Source organism: Columba livia, chromosome 1 (genome assembly GCF_036013475.1).
Source record: "Columba livia isolate bColLiv1 breed racing homer chromosome 1, bColLiv1.pat.W.v2, whole genome shotgun sequence".
Lineage (NCBI taxonomy): Eukaryota > Metazoa > Chordata > Aves > Columbiformes > Columbidae > Columba > Columba livia.
Window position 1 is genome coordinate 92076560 of NC_088602.1, and position 15750 is coordinate 92092309.

General features: G+C 39.0%; 1 protein-coding gene across 15 annotated transcripts in view; it reads left to right on the top strand.

The window, feature by feature from the left end:
* Nucleotides 1–27: 27 nt before the first annotated feature.
* ITSN1 (intersectin 1) overlaps nucleotides 28–15750 on the top strand; it is a 136325-nt gene continuing 120602 nt past the window's right edge. For 10 of the 15 annotated variants that reach the window (XM_065066842.1, XM_065066861.1, XM_065066848.1 and 7 more), the window contains exon 1: nucleotides 389–602. The gene's annotated coding sequence lies outside the window, so the exon portion shown is untranslated. Of the gene's footprint in view, nucleotides 219–388; nucleotides 603–6107; nucleotides 6182–15750 lie in introns of those variants that run through there. The other 5 variants (XM_065066896.1, XM_065066897.1, XM_065066825.1 and 2 more) reach the window with 4 other exon arrangements.

The following is a 15750-nucleotide window of genomic DNA, read 5'->3' on the forward strand; positions in this document are numbered from 1 at the left end:
CGGCACTCGAGGACTACGCGGCCCAGCAGGCTGCGCGGCGCCGCCCGTCGCATTACAGCGTCCGGGGCGCAGCGCAGTGCCCGGCGGCTGCCCTGTGTGACCTCCCGGGAGCAGGGCTGGCAGCCTGCGTGGGAGGAGGGAAGGAGGAGAAACCGGCTTGAATTACCCTTATGTAAAATAAAGGGGCCACCCACCCCCACAGGCGCGTCCCCCTGGAGGTGAGGAGGCATCCCGGCCGCCCCCTCCCCCCAGCTCCGGTCACTGCGCGCTGACCCCCTTGGCGCGAGAGCGGGCTTGGCAGACCCGGGATTGGCCGAGGGAGACCGGGTCCCTGGGGCGCTCCGGGTTTCTGATTGGCGACTCCCGCCTGCCCGTCGCGTCGTGGGGGCGGGAGGAAAGCTGCGGCGCGCGTCAGTACGGCTGTGAGGCCGAGCGCGAGCCAGGGCTCCTCCCCCCCGCCGCCCGCCAGACGGTGGCTGAGGAGGCAGCGGCAGGGGATGGTGCGTCTGGCGGAGGCGGTGGCGGACGCCGCTCCGGCTCCTCCATCCCCCCCGCCTTCGCCATGGGTGTGAGTGGGGCCCCCCGGCCCTCGCAGATATGAGGTACTGCCCAGTGGCGGCGAAAGGGGACGGGAAGGAGGGGGGTGGGGAGGGGACCCTGACTGGGAGGGGCGACGGTTCACCCCAGGCCAACGGCGCCCGGCGGGCACCCGCGCGGGGGCAGCGGCGCCTTTGCCCCGCGTTGCCTGTGCCGCCCCCCACCTCCGCACAGTACCGGCGGCCGGGCGTATCCCGGTGCCCGGACCCGCTGACAGGCGCCGGGTGCCCGGTACGGAGCGATACGCTCCGCTCCTCCTCGTCTCCCTCAGTGCCGTGGTCGTCGCCGGTGTGGGCGGCCGGAGGGGGGGCACGGAGCGGTGAGGTGGGCGCCTGCGGGATGCGCGCTGGAGCGAACGCCGCCGCTTGCCTTCCTCGGCGCTTTTTTTTTTTTTTTTTCACTATTATGATTTTAATTTTTATCGGTACCTCACTGGGGCGGGTTTCGCGGGTGCCGTTTTCGCAGCTGCGGTTTTGTGGGTAGAGGGCGAAGCGGGGCAATGCGGCGGGGGGAGCGCCCCGCTTCGTGCGCGCTGGCTCGGGGAGAGCGCAGCTCCCCCCCTCCCCGTCACAAGACAGCCATCGCTTCTGGGGGGAACCGAGTCCCTGCCACCCGTGTCCCCCGGGGGGCATCTCGGACGTGGAATGCAAAGGGTGGGCTGTGTGCGGGTTTCCCTTTGCCGCGTTAAATAACGATTATTCCTGCTGCCTCCGTCCTCTTTGCTCCCTGCCCCTTCGACACGTACGGTCCGCCCCGGTGCGAAGGGAAGGAAGAATGCCATCCCTTACGACTTGAAAAGGGCACACGACCAATTGAACGAGGGAATGTTGTCAGGGTGTCAGGGAAAAGGAAATGGGTATACGGTCGGCTTTTTGTCCCTTCGTTTCTGTTTGCCTCGGATTAGCAGACAACTTTGTGGATAATATTTCCTGTGGACGTCTTTTGTTCTGATTCAGCTACTTCTTTATTTTGAAAGAAATGTGGGTTTTGCTTTTAGAAAACAATATTTTCTGTGAACTCCACCTTTCTGTGGGGTGTGGATGTCATGATAGGGAGGACACTTCCATAGATCATTAAAGAGAGCATTGTTTAGTAAATAATTCTTGCTGGTAAATGACTAGCATTCCAGATATGATGCTCATTAAAGCAAGAAACACTGTTTTCCTTTACCTCTTCCCACCCCCTAGTGCTAAGGTATGTGTTTTGTTTAGAACTTGTATGGTAATGATATATTTAAGGTAATAGCTATGTACTTCAACAAAATATTTGAAGTCAACTTCCAATGTGTGCATTTTTTCCTAAATCAAAAAGGCAAACACTGTATTTAGTTACTGATGACTCTGGAGAGTGTTAGACTGTGTGCAGTGTTATTGCACACTTAGACGACCTCTCTTTCTTTTGCCTTTTTGTTCTGTCCATCAGTAACTTCCTTTGATGACCAGGTGATGTTTTTATACAGTATGCTTTTTAAAATACCAGTGAATAGATTACAAAATTCTTCTTGTTTTAAAATGTTCACACTGCATCTCCAAACGCTGCTTGAGGGGATGAGGTATGGAAGGAGCCTTGTATGTCAGCTATATTCAGATTTCCAAGTACAGGAGTCGGGGGTGTACTGATTGCATACAGAAGTACAGGTAAATAAAACAGTTGCATTCTCCTTGGTAACTTATAATTTAGGATATGCAGTCATTTATGTTCAGGCGTGCATGTAAGTAAAAGCAGCTTGAGCCATTTTAGCTCACGTGATTAGCACTTGTATGCTCTCACTGATTTTGGCAGCTTTACAGGGGTCATGTTTCGTACAGATGAACTGTTTCTGAACAGTTTCTCCAGTGTATTAGGCTCAAACTTCATTTGAGCTGAGTGAGCTGCTCTTTGCGCTTGCTGCTTTACAAATAGTGCTTAATTCTTTCAGTTCTAGTGTTCCCTCTATAATATCCCACTGTCTTTTGTTCCAGATAAGATCCTTTTCAGAGTAGCTGTGTTTTCCTGATAATTTTCCTTCATGTCCTGGTTCAGTGGAATAACTACTTAGATACAGTAAAATAAGAATTGGTATCTCAAAATAAACCAGTGACCTGCAGTGCCTGTTCTGTCTCGTGCTGCTGTTTGCTGGAAAGTCTGCATGCCCTTTCCTTAATACCTCTAATCATGCAATTAAGATAGATTTGGATTCAGGAAAGCATGGGAATCTAGCATTAAATAATTTGAAATTATGATGTTGAATAGCCTTTTCTGGTTGATCTTGGTACTGTAATTGTGGATTGTAATATTACTTTTTAGTAGGATAGCACTAGAAAAGGTAGGAATATGAGAGTTCTCTTTGTATAGAATAAAAACAAGTTAAGGAAAGTGTAAGCTATGGCTTGAGGAATGTGGAGAACATCATTATGGAGAGTGATGATCAACTATGAACATTTCTTTATGCTGTCCTTCGTAGTGGAGCATAATAAATGACAAGCAGAAATATTTATTTGTAATACATATTTCAGGTGGGGGTGACTGTAGTTAACCTGCATGGAACCAAAGAAATCAGATATTTTTTGGTTGTTTTTTTTAAAGAAAATAAACCAAGGGTTGCTTCTGCTGCTGTTGTCTGCTAGAAACTTTGAAGGCTCATTGCTATAGTATTTAATACAGCTGCTGAACTTGAAATGCCCCCTACACAGTAGCTTGGTTTTGTTTTTACTTGCATAGCATGAAATTGGGTGGTATTGTAGAGTATTAGAAATCTGGTCCAGTCTGAGATCTGATGATAATTCACTTGTGCACATAAAACCTTACTGTGAGGTGCTAAAATTTCTGTATGATATGTAGCAAAAGTAGTTACCTTTTTTTTTTTTAGAGTACACTTTCTAAAATTAAAAAAACAACAACAACAACAACAACAAAAACAAACCACCAAAAAACAAACAAAAACCCAAACAGATTCCACTGATTATTTTGGGGTGGCATTGTTGTTGTATGTCTTGATATTTTGATTGCAGTATTTGTAACTGTATTTGCCAATCCTTCACACAACAAAACAAAAATTGTATAGTTTTAGAATGTGCGTGTAGATGTCCAGTTAATCTGCCTGTCTAGAATGAATCTACATAGCGCTGTGTGTGTGTGTGTAAGGGGTAGAGGTGGTCAAGTTCTTGACAGACCACACACCGTTTGTATAGGAGAGATTAGTTTCTAATTACTGATCCTAAATGCTTTCTACAACTGAAACTGGAAATTGTCTGTCTACTTCAGAGTGTCAGAGGATTAACTTCTTGACCAGAATAAAAAACAAATGGAAATGAAATAATTTGGTGTGGGGAGTGGTGCAGAGGTAGCTTCTATGTTCCCCAGGAAGAAATGGCTTTTTTTCTTTCTATTTCTGATGTGAAAGATACATTTATACAACATTCCCTTCGTTGCAATCAGTCAAAATGCATAAACATTAAATGACATAGTACATACTTGGTTTGGTTTTCTATTATTATAAATGTATTGAAGTTACATATGTTGGATATTATATTTTCCTTTTTCCTGTGTTGTTTCTGAGGTAATTGAATGAATTAGTGCTACTTTCATTTCAGTAGTTGTAAAGTCAACTTTTCATAAGTATTGTGTGCATAAAATCTGTGTCTGGGATTTTGAAATAATGATATTATTAATTGCCTGAAACCTAAATCTCTGCTGTATATTTCTATTTCACCATAGTTCTCAATCTCCCTTCCCTGCTCTGTCTCTTGTGGTTGCGCGTGCCCACAGGATATTTGTGGTGAATGGAGTTTTGACAACTGAAATTTAAATACTGTGGATTTATAATAAAAAGTTTTTGTGTTATGGCAGTCCTTGAAAATCATAGGCTTGATGATATGTTCTAGTGCTATAGATAAATATTAGCAAGCCCTAGTAATACTATTAAAATAATTTCACCGAAGACCTGTTGTCTCTAGAGTTCAGGTTTTCCCTTATGTTTTGATGGGTAGCGCCTCCTGATTTCCATAGGGATTCTCTACCTAAATGTCTTATAAGGATCTGGACATGAGGGTGACTTATCTACGATAAATGACTGGACAGTGGTTTATCTTTGCATCGTTTCAAGATGCAGTTTTACTTGCTTCATATAAATGCAGGATTTGTAGATATTAGTTATTAATATACTTCCAAAATACACAGAAGACCTGTGTTTCAATCTTGGTTTCTGAAAGAGGGTTCATGCAGAGCCACCTGAAATGGTTGGGACTTCTCTGGAGGACTCATAATGGAACTCCTTTGTAGCACATTGCTTTCTTTACTTTCATACATAATTGTAAATATTTACAACAATTAAATATACCCCTGAGTAATTTGTGATCTATATATGAGGAATTATGTACAGTATTCAGAAAATTTCTAACTCAAACCACACAAAGTAGTAGTATCTTTGGACCAGTTTACTAGTTACCTGCTCTACTTGTCTTTTAGCCATACTTTCTAAAGATGTTTTCCAAAAGTAATTCCCAAACTTTACAACTGAGAATAAAGCCATGGAAAGTGAAGTTTTTAATGGAATATATACTTCATAGTAGAAACTTCCAGCTAGAATCACATGTGCTGTGTGCAGGTAGTCTGAGTTTCCAACATCCTTGACAGTTAATGTCATTTTTTATCATGTCATATAACATCATGTTTTGTATCCATGTACTAGTTTATATTAATTTATGTGAATGGTTTGTATGTGTTTTTACTGAACAGTGTGTTAGGCATAACTAAATCACCTTCATTAACTGCCCACAGATGTCTTCAACAGAATTTTTGAGACTTAAAGGGCTAAAATAAACAACTCATTAAAATCAAAGTTGTATGTTTGAGCACTTACTGAAGATACTGAGTGGCAAGTAAGGCAAAACGTAGTTTTATGGTTTCTAAAATCCGACAGCCAGAGTTTCTGTAGTGGTAATGTTGTTAGGGTTTGAAGACCACCACTATAATAGCTTACCAGCAGGCAGCTTTCCTTGACTTTGTCCTTGCTTTGTGATCAGAAACATCTGTAGAACTGTATTAGGATTTTGAGGTAAACCACTAACTCTTAACTGAGACAGTAATTGTTTTAAGCAATCAGTTACAGTTTTGCAACATGTTACAAAGTTATTGGTTTGTTAATGAATTTAACAGATATGCAAATCAAATTGTTGTATTCTTCCTGTGATTCTGCAGGCCTGCTAAGATCCAAAGGTACCCATGTCAGTGTTGCACTGGAGAAACAAGAACTTTTATTCATTTCTGATGGTACTTTTAATCTGTCAGTGTGAGTGCCTAGAAACAGTATATGAGAAAAATGCAAAAATGATGTCTAGTTGTGTATTTTAGAAAGAGCAACCACTGGTTTTGGGGGAGAAAGAAAAAAGTTATCTTTTGTTTTCTGAATAATGCTTATCCTGCAAAGTATACATCAGCTTTTTGTTAGTTGCCCTACCAGTTGAACAGTAAAGGAGAAATCCAGTATTGACTGCTAGGAAGGTAATTCAACTGTGTGTCTCCATAGAATAGAACACTCTTGGGTGCCCATTTAGCTGAAGAAGTGGTGTAAAATCAGCTGCACATCTAACTTTCAAAGGTCAAGGTGAGTTTATGTAAGAACACTGGGATGCTTATCAATTGTGGCTATCTTCGTATTATGTTACAGTTTAATACCTATAGTTGCGTTTTAGGAACTTGGTACTTGTTTATTAAGTGTTCATATGACCGATCTGTACACTGAAGATACTATTGAGCTGATTTTGTGTTTTGAGGTCACCACCTCTTTATTTTAAAAAAAGCCTCTTATTGGTAACGCTTTTCATGTACTCTAGCTTTATATTACAATTTCAAATTTACAAGCACAGGACTATGGACTGCCCTGGAAACTGTGAGGTACAATATTTAGTGCTTTATAAGTAAGTTTTTTAATAGGTCATTGCAGGATTCATTACAATTTCAGTGTTATCTTTTCTGCCAGTCTTATAACCAAAGAAGATAAAAGCTGAACAGATCCTAGTTCCAGTTATATTACACTATGTTTAGACGTTAGCTTCACATTGTTAAGCCCTCATCCTACAGGCTGTTTTGTATTAACACGTGCTTGTACGCACACAAAGCTGACAGCTGAAGAGAATCTTTTACAATGTATAGATACACCTATGAAGAGTTGCCTGCAGGTATGTGGCCTTTAATTGTATGGAGAGTGTATGGATACCTGTTTCTGTTAGACAGAAGCTCAGTTACCCAGTGTAAGATTTTAGTAGCTTCCAGAAATCTTCAGGATATGTCGAGGAAGTAAGATTCTTTCTTTCTTGCAGAGAATCATAAACAAAAGCTGACAGCTTCAGAGTTCTGTTTTGTAATAAAATGCCAGTAATCTGATAAGGTACCAAAAAGGATGGTGTAATAGTTAAATTTCTTGAACAAAAATACTGTTGTTTTTTTTCTCTTTGAATCACATGTGAGTCCCTATTGAATAAACTTTGTTCTCTCTTTTTCTCAGGCAGACAGACTCTTGTGATATTCAGATTTGTTATTTGTTGGTTTTTGCGTGGGCATCCAATGTAATTGGCTTTTCTAGACAGCAATTTTCTGAGCTGGTCCTAAGGTGTATCTCTTGCCTGTGCTGCTGCGATGTTTGCTGTCCTAGCTCCTTACCTTCACCAGTTATCATTCTTATCTGTTATGTTTTTGTCTTTTTTTCTTATATCTGTATTTCTTTATTTTAATGGTCATGTATATTTCAGTGTTATCCAAAGGCTGGCACTTCAACTAACATGGAAATACAAAGTTTATTTTGTTCTGTTGATGTTTGTAAGAGCTAATCCCAACAAGAAAAGACTGTGTGAATTATGTTACTATAAGTAGTTTGTAGAGCTACATGAACTACTTTAAAAATTTTCTCACAAAGGAGCGTTCAATATTAATACCTCTGTTCTTCAGTGTGTGCTGAAATTGCAAACCAGCATAATAACAAAGAGAAGAAGGAAGAATTTTTTCTTAGAATAATGTGGAATTAAGTTGCTGAAGGTATTAGGGCAAATACTGAATTTAAAACCTAGACATGTTACAAAGTTTTTCTCCATTCTTTTACAACTATTCCTTATAGTTGTTTCTTTTTAAACTCTGTTTTGTAAAACTTAAATTCAGTGGAAAAGTTAGGAACATAAAAGTGTTAAAATATGTTTGCACGTGCTAAGGTCACATGTGCTTAAATTCATGGCAGGAGATGTTTAATGACTGATTGTGGTCAGGAGTCAGTGGCTTAGTTGGTATCAATAACTCTGTCTTAGTGTTGAAAATTCCTGTTTGCCAAGAGCCTTGCAGATGACGTTAGTGGTACAAAGAGTAGACTTCTGAAGTAGAGATCTTTAGTTGACATGGAACTAAAATAGTTGGATTGTGCCACTTCGATAGTAGGTTCCTCCTGTTATTATGCTTTTATGATCTCTGAGCCAGGCTTGCTGGTAGAAAGCTGCTAAGGGTGTTTTCTGTGCTCAGAACATGCTCCATTACCACACTTCCAAGAACAAAATAATATGAATGGAGTTGAAGCTTGTGCAGCATTTTCACTTTAACGGTTTTATGCTTTTTTCATTATTTAGTCATCCTTTTTGCACAATCAGAAGTTATGCACAAACCGTAAGTCACGTAGTTCTGCACAGTAAATGGAATCCACTCTTGTGAAACAGAAGTACGAAATAATCCAGATGCAGTGCTGACTTTAATGTGTCAAATGCAGCAATGGATTGATTCCTTAAATGTGTCGCAAATGTACATTTGATGCTGCTATTTAAACTCAACGTCTAAATATGTGAGGGTTGCTTAAAACTTGTGCTGTCAATGATGCAAGCAAACCAATTTTGCTTTGTGTTTTTTTTTTTTTTGGGGGGGGGGAGGAAGGAAAAAGATGCATTCTTTTGAGTCATGTACTTTTAATGTTATTCTGAACTGCTGACAAATTTTCTTGTATCAGCTTATTGTAATTATTGTAATCAGCTTATTTTTATTAAGTAGTTGGGTGAATTTAAGTCAAAGTGTTTCATCTGCTATTATTTTAGAACTTATAAACAAAACCATGAGTACTTATCTAATAACCTAGAAGCATCCCTAAGTAAAGCTGTCATCTAAGTAAAAAAAAAACGAACAAAACAAAAACCAACAAAACAAACACACACACAAAACCAAAAAAACCCAAACCAATCAACAAACAGACCCCACAAAAACACCAAACCCTGCATTAACTTAGCTGATGTGTTCTACAAACTTTTATATAAGACCTTGATGCTTTGTACCCGTTCCTATTCTTCCTCTATCTCTGTGTTATCTAAGACTTTTCAGGTGATGTTATGGTAAATATCCTCATGAAGACTGTGGACTATTTAGTGATAGCATTTGTATGGGTGGTTAAATGGAATTTAAAATCTAAATTTGCATTGAAAGCCTGTTGTCTAGAACCAAGTGGTAGTGTTTAGCATGCTGTGTGAATAAGAAAGAAATAAAGGAATATTCGAGTAACAAAAGCAGCATAGTGGTTTGTGTGTGTGTCTGAGACTAGACATTTTAGTGTCAGATCATCTTAGTGCCCCCAGATTAGAGCTACTGGTATTGTGGGAGAAAAATAGAAAAGTTTGAAAATGTTTGATAAAGCCTTTCTTTAAAAGAAATAAGACCAAAACAAAGCAAGCTGAAGGCAAGCCTTTTCAATGTGAACTTCGTCTGATCCTATGGAGTCTAACTCTCGATTCGAATACAGTATTTGTACAGCAAAGGCTACATTTGATGCCATGTGGTATCTCTGAGTATTTAGGCATCACCATTTTTTTATGCTGTTGCTTGTTCTTTGTCAAACTGCAGCAGAAATTTTTAGGCTTTAATATTAGAATTCAGAATTTCATGGGTAGGTGACAAAGTGGTAGGGTCTGAGCTAGTTTCTCCCTGCTCCTGTCTTGATACAGACTTCGAAGTTCTTACTGACAAGGGAGAACTGTAGGACTAAATAGAGTAGGAATATATAGAATTGTTTTTCTTTTTTCCTTCCTGGTCTCACCACTTGCTTGGAGGCAGGGATAAGAGAAATGGAGCCTTGACCTTTTGGCATCTTGGCTCTTATTAGTTGTTGGCTTGAGGAATTGAATGTATTCCAGGGATGACATGTTAGCTGAAACTTCAGCAGACTGAAAGACTGTAGTCTTTTCAGCTCCTAGTTGTTTCTAGATACTTGGTAGGCTCCATTAATAGCTGAATAATAAACCTTCTGCCTATTGTGTGTTGTAGGCTTTTTTGTGGAGTTTTAAGGACTTTTGTATAAGTAAGGAGGAGGATTCTTTCTTTGATGGTTTTGATACAGTTTCTGTAATTAGAAAATGCATGAAGCTTCAGAAATAATTTTGCATTTTTTTTCCTGCTGTATGTGCTTCCAGTAGGAAAATGTTACACTGTAGCTGCAAGGAAAATGGGATTCCCTGCTGAAGTTGCTTAATTCCTAGAGTTTCGGCAATTTGTTATGGCAATGCTAAGTTCCTGGTTTTCCTGGATTACCTTGATGCAATCCTAAATTAAACTACCTGGGGTTTGTTAGGAAAAGGAAGGGCTAGTTGGCGCAGGGCAACAACTACATTAAAATACCTTTCCTGAATTTATGTACGGAATATAATCATGCTGAATCTCTTAAACAATCATCTTCAAAATCAAAATTAGGCATTCTGCTTGGAAAGTTTAAGACAGCAACAGAAATTTAGTCCTCTTATTTAAAACAAAACAGGTAAACCCTCAAACTTGCAAGCATTGTGAATCAAGAATGCTGACTCACCCAAACTTTGTGCACTGAAATGGAACCTAGGAACCCTGCATATTGAAATTCTCGTGAAATTTCATTTCCTTTTGTGTGGAGGTTTATTGTGTTTTATTATCCTTACTCAGATTCAAAAAGGAAAAAAGGGTGGATGGGAGAAATAAATTTAAAAAAAAAAAAATCTTCCAGAGAGAACAATGCATGCAGTTACTCCCCACTTGAGATACTTTGTAGCTAAGAGAGGTTTAAAAAGACAGTAACCATAAAGGGCAAGAAGAGGACAGAAGGCTAGAAATAGCACAGATAAAGCAGTTCACAGATTTGCAAACTTAATTTGCTCTGACTATTGTTTTTAAGGTGGCAGCAGCAGTTTCTGGTTCTGTACCAGGCCATATTCAAGAGGAAACGCTTGACTTTTCTGACACCCCTCAGGTACTTTTCTGAAGTAGCTTAGATACTTAGAATGAACCATGCTCTACAGCTGTGGAAGAGAGATGGAAAAACACCAGTTTAACAAAACTAGCCAAAAAGGAAAAATAGGAGCCTGTTTCAACTGAGGTATTTTAAACATCTACCTATTGAGTTCAGTTGTTATGCCTGTACTATATTATGGAACCGAATGAATATAGTCAACCAATAAATTCCATCTTGTATTAGCTTAGCTTTGTCTTTCATTAAAGATTAAAGACTTTATTCTGTGAAGATTTAAATAGAAACAAAGTGTTATTGTGATAAAAGGAAACAGACAGAGGTTACCTAGTTAGGTGGCTTCCACCTTTATTTTGATTTGTAGACTTCTAAAATATATCTTCTGAGAACATGTATTTGGGGCAAGGTATGGAAATGTGCTTTAAGTTTGATTCTTCTTAGTTGGTTTTGCAAGTTACCTAGAGGTTTCCTTTGTCTTGCATATCAGCTAAGGAGAACTATGCTTTTGAATTCTCGTGGCCTCTTATTCTTGTTTTACTGAGAAAAATGCTTTAGCTGATATATTTGTAGGCATATAGTAGGGAGTTTGAACATTTTTACAGACACGCACTTCAGGAGACTTATAGCAGGAGTGGTTGCATCTAAACGCAGAGACAAGCAAACTACTGCTTTGTTTTGAGAAACCAAATGACACATATGTGGAGCTACCACTGTGGAGCTGACATGTTCATGTGAGTGTTGGTTTTAAATCTCTGGAAGATTCCCTAAGAGACTATTAGAGGTGACGTGGAAGTATTATTAAAGTTGACCCATTGGTGATGTGGTGATGGGAGTAACGAGTATGGAAAAAAGCCTCATGGAAGTGCTACTTCAGTGGAGAGGCTTCTTGAGTGATATGTCTGTCCTTGTGGAGTAATAGCAACTTGCATACATACAATTTGTGTGTCTGTTTATTTACCTATTCCTGATAATCTAATTTGTTTTAAATTGCTCTGTTTTTGTGATGACCTCAGATTTGCACTGTATCTTGCATCACAGCAGTGAACATACTTTTCTCCTCCCACTAGGAATAGGCTAAATTTGTTGGGAAAGTATTTGGCAGTTGTACTGAGTTCATTATGTTTGAAAAATATCTCAGCAGCTGGTTGCTATAGAATCACTATATCTCTTCCAGATTTTAATGTTTAGTGGATTGGATACAGTGGGGAGGTTATTGGCAAGGTAACGGAAAAAATGTGTCAAGGTCTTTCTCTCTTGGGGTGATGCTGGCTTGGTGCCCCTTTGTGGGACTTCTTTATTACTGTTTTTCAATGGCTTGCATGAGCAGTACTGTTGGTGGATGCTGTGACCTCTGGCACTGTTTATCTGGTTACTCATATTTTTGGCCAGGCTGTAGCATTTTAATGTTATGGCTCATTTTTTCTTTTGCATCTTTGTTTATCTGTTCAGTTGGTATGCCAATCTAGAGATAAGCATTGAAAAAAGTTAGGTTTAGCTGAATTTCTCTTACAGGTCTGCAATGCTTACTTTGCACTAAAACCAATAACAAAATTAGATCTCTCTTGCAACTGTTAGATACCACTTGGAACAACTATGATCCCCTACTCCAGACTTTTTTTTTTTTTTTTTTTTTTTTGTAGTGTATAATTCACAAATGATTTAGGTATATTGTTAGGGATTGATACTCTGAAATTCCTGCTTTCCAAAGCAGACCAATTTTCCTGTCACAGATAGGATCTTTTCCAGGATTCAATTATATTGGCATACGCAGCCCTCTAGGAGGTCATATCTCAAGGATTTGTCTACGTAATCAAAGCTTTTTTATTACTCAGAAATAAATCAACATAGGCTCTGGTCAGGATGGCCCATGCACTTCATCTTGTATCCCTTCAGATTTTTTGAGAATGGCCTCCTCTCAAGCCATTTGTATTGTTCTAATGCCTGTACATTGCTTGCATGTTCAGGCAGGTCTGTGTTTACTTCTGTTTTAATATTCTAAATGCTTTAGATCAGAAGCAGTCTGATAGTTTTCTTTATTGTCAGTAATGAGACTGATTTCCCAGAAACACCTATGGAAGACTACCCAAATTCAAAGTAGGTTAATACAGGGAAACAGGTGAGTAAAACAGAAAACTTACTAAGTTTGTGTAGCCTGATGTTGTCTACCAGCTGTAATTTGTAGCTTTACACCTGACATAGAGATCCCTGTTTTTCTGAGATATTACATTTTCTTGTTGGTCTTCAATGTCTGGACTGTTACCCAGATACTTTGACTCTGTTTCAGCCTGGATCTTCCATTTGGTATCTTCAGTTCTCTGAGGACTTTAACACTGCATGCTTTGACAACATACCGGCTGTTGGCAGTCAGATTTCTTGAGGCTTCCATTAAGACTTCATTTTTGGGCTGTTAAACAAACAGGAACTTTTCAAAAGGCTAAAGTAATGATTGCGGGATTGGAAGAGGTTGATTTTTTCTTCTGGGCCTAATTCAAAATTCTTTCTCTTTTGTTAGTAACTCAAGGGAACTGGAGGTGCTGTTTATTTTTTCTTTCTCCTCAAGCATTCCAATTCTCAGCTATACAAGCAGTGACTAAATGAGCCATAGACAAATGTATATCAGGGATACTTGTGTTATTATCTCAATTGTCATAATGTATTTAGCCTCTAAGAACTGGTAGTCAAAATAATTAGTGAGATTTTTTCAGCAGGTTTTAAGAACATGAACTGTTGCCATATAGTATAGAATTACTGTAGCTTGAAACAGTTGTCATGGATGTTGTTTGTTGAAGAATTAAAAATAAAAAGGAGTAAGAAAAGACGTGTGTGAGTAAATGGCCAGTCATTGTAGAATGTCAGTGCATCTCTTGGCTGTGCTTGCTGACAGGTTCTGTTGAAAATTACTTGCTGCTGCTTTTCTCTCCTCTGAGCATATCAACTGGCATTTTTTTACTGGAATTTTTCTTGCATAATTTGGGGTTTCTTGCTTGAAAGTTGTGCTAAAACAGATGTATGCTTGGAGAAGTACTTTCAGTACTTGGGTTCTGAAACTGCAGCAGTATTTAAGCAGATGAAAATGGAGGCATGTTAGTGTAATTTTATCTCTGTGAGTACCTTATTACTCATTTATGTGAGAAAGTTGATTTGACTTATGAATGAGATTTATGTTAGCATTGCTCTGGAAGCCTTAAAAAGTGATAGAAAATAGTACAGTAGCTTTAGGAAGATCAGTTACTGTCACTAGGTTTTTAGAGGAAATTAATTTAACTATCTCACTGTGTCTCACACATTATAATTTACTGCTTCATGAGACCTGTTATGACTGTTTACAGCTTTGGAACTGAATATATCTAATAGAAAATGCTGTATATTGTACTTGGTATATTTAGTGCCTCCGGTGGTTCTTGATTAGACACATAGTCATTATTCTGTTGTCAAGTGGTGGTTGAGTATTACTACATTTTTCTCCCCAAATGGGGACAAGTTAATTTTGAAGCAAAAGTTCAGATTCTTTCTCCTGCAAGTAGCCAAATTTTAAATAAGTTCATTTTGGCTTTTGCCTTGCATTTCAAACCCCAGTAAATGCCATGTGTATTTTTCAGGAGAGTTGAAAACTAGGCTGTTGAATTTTCGGGAAAGGCTTTTCTGTCTAAAGGTTTGATTGTAAGTGCTTCAGTATAAGGGAATTTTGAATAGCTGAAATATTGACAACTTAATTTTTAACATGAAATACCTTTAGCTTACACTTTTACAGACAAGTGACTACAAGAAAATCTTGCTTATTTTAGAAGGTAACTCATTAGCTGTAATATCAGTGGAGTGGATGCTTCATTATAATGCCAGTTTTCTTTTCGAGGTCTTAAGTCAGAAGGTAAATAATCAGAAATGTATTTTTATAATCCAAAGTTTATTTTTAAAATCTTGTCAGTTGCCAGCTCTTAGAGTATGCTCTGCTGTACTGAAGCCAGCCACTGTGAGTTGAAAAATCAGTGCTGAATGTACTGCCAATTATGCTAGCCTCTGCTCTTTCAAGCTTCCTTCACAGCTGTCCCTAAGCCTCTTCTGATGATGTCTGTGCTGTGGAAAATGGCCCTCAAGCTATCTTCTGTTGAAGTCATAAGACTCAGTTTTCAAGGTAAACTTGCCCCTGTTTTTGACAAGCCAGATTGAGAAATAAAGTAATCCTCATCCTGATTCAAGAGTGAAAGCACCTTAAAAGTTGTGATAGCTTCTCGAGTAGATTGACTGAATAGGAACCATAATAATTTTCTCTGTTGGATTTTAATTCACTACTGCAAGTGTGAGCTATAAATGGTGCAAACATGTATTCCTCATGTGCTATAAATAGTACAAAGTTTTCGTATCTGTCATTCTCTCATGAAGTTATGTTAACATGCTTGTAATGGAAAGCAAATGTAATTTGGAATCTTAAAGTACGAATCTCTGTTCTTTCTTCTACTTGTCTATAAATATATATGCATAAACCTGATTCATGACCTACAGATGTGATGGAGTTAGTGAAGTGAGTTAGTTTCCTGTTCTTCCAATAAAAAGAGGTTCCCCTTTCCCTGAGCAATTTTTGGTTCCTAGCAATGTTATTTTATTGCTGTATTGATACTAAGTGCCTGTTTGAATGACCAAAGAATGGAGGATCTTGAAAAGCTAACGTTACTTTCTTAATACATTTTTTAGAAGAAATCTTACTAGAGTACTGTTTTCAATTTGTGAAAAGTGATAACTGAATTTGGTATGTTGTGTGCCTGCCATGGATACTGTGCTCTCCGGGCTGGAAACTGAGTAATTTTATGAGAACTACTTAGTCAAATCAGATTGGTAGATTACAGTCATCTAAACAGCTAGAAAAAAATTGAGAATCCTTTATGTAAAGTCTATTTTAAGATGAGATCAGAAGCGGTCAACCAGCGAAAAACTACATCACAAAGAGGCAGAAA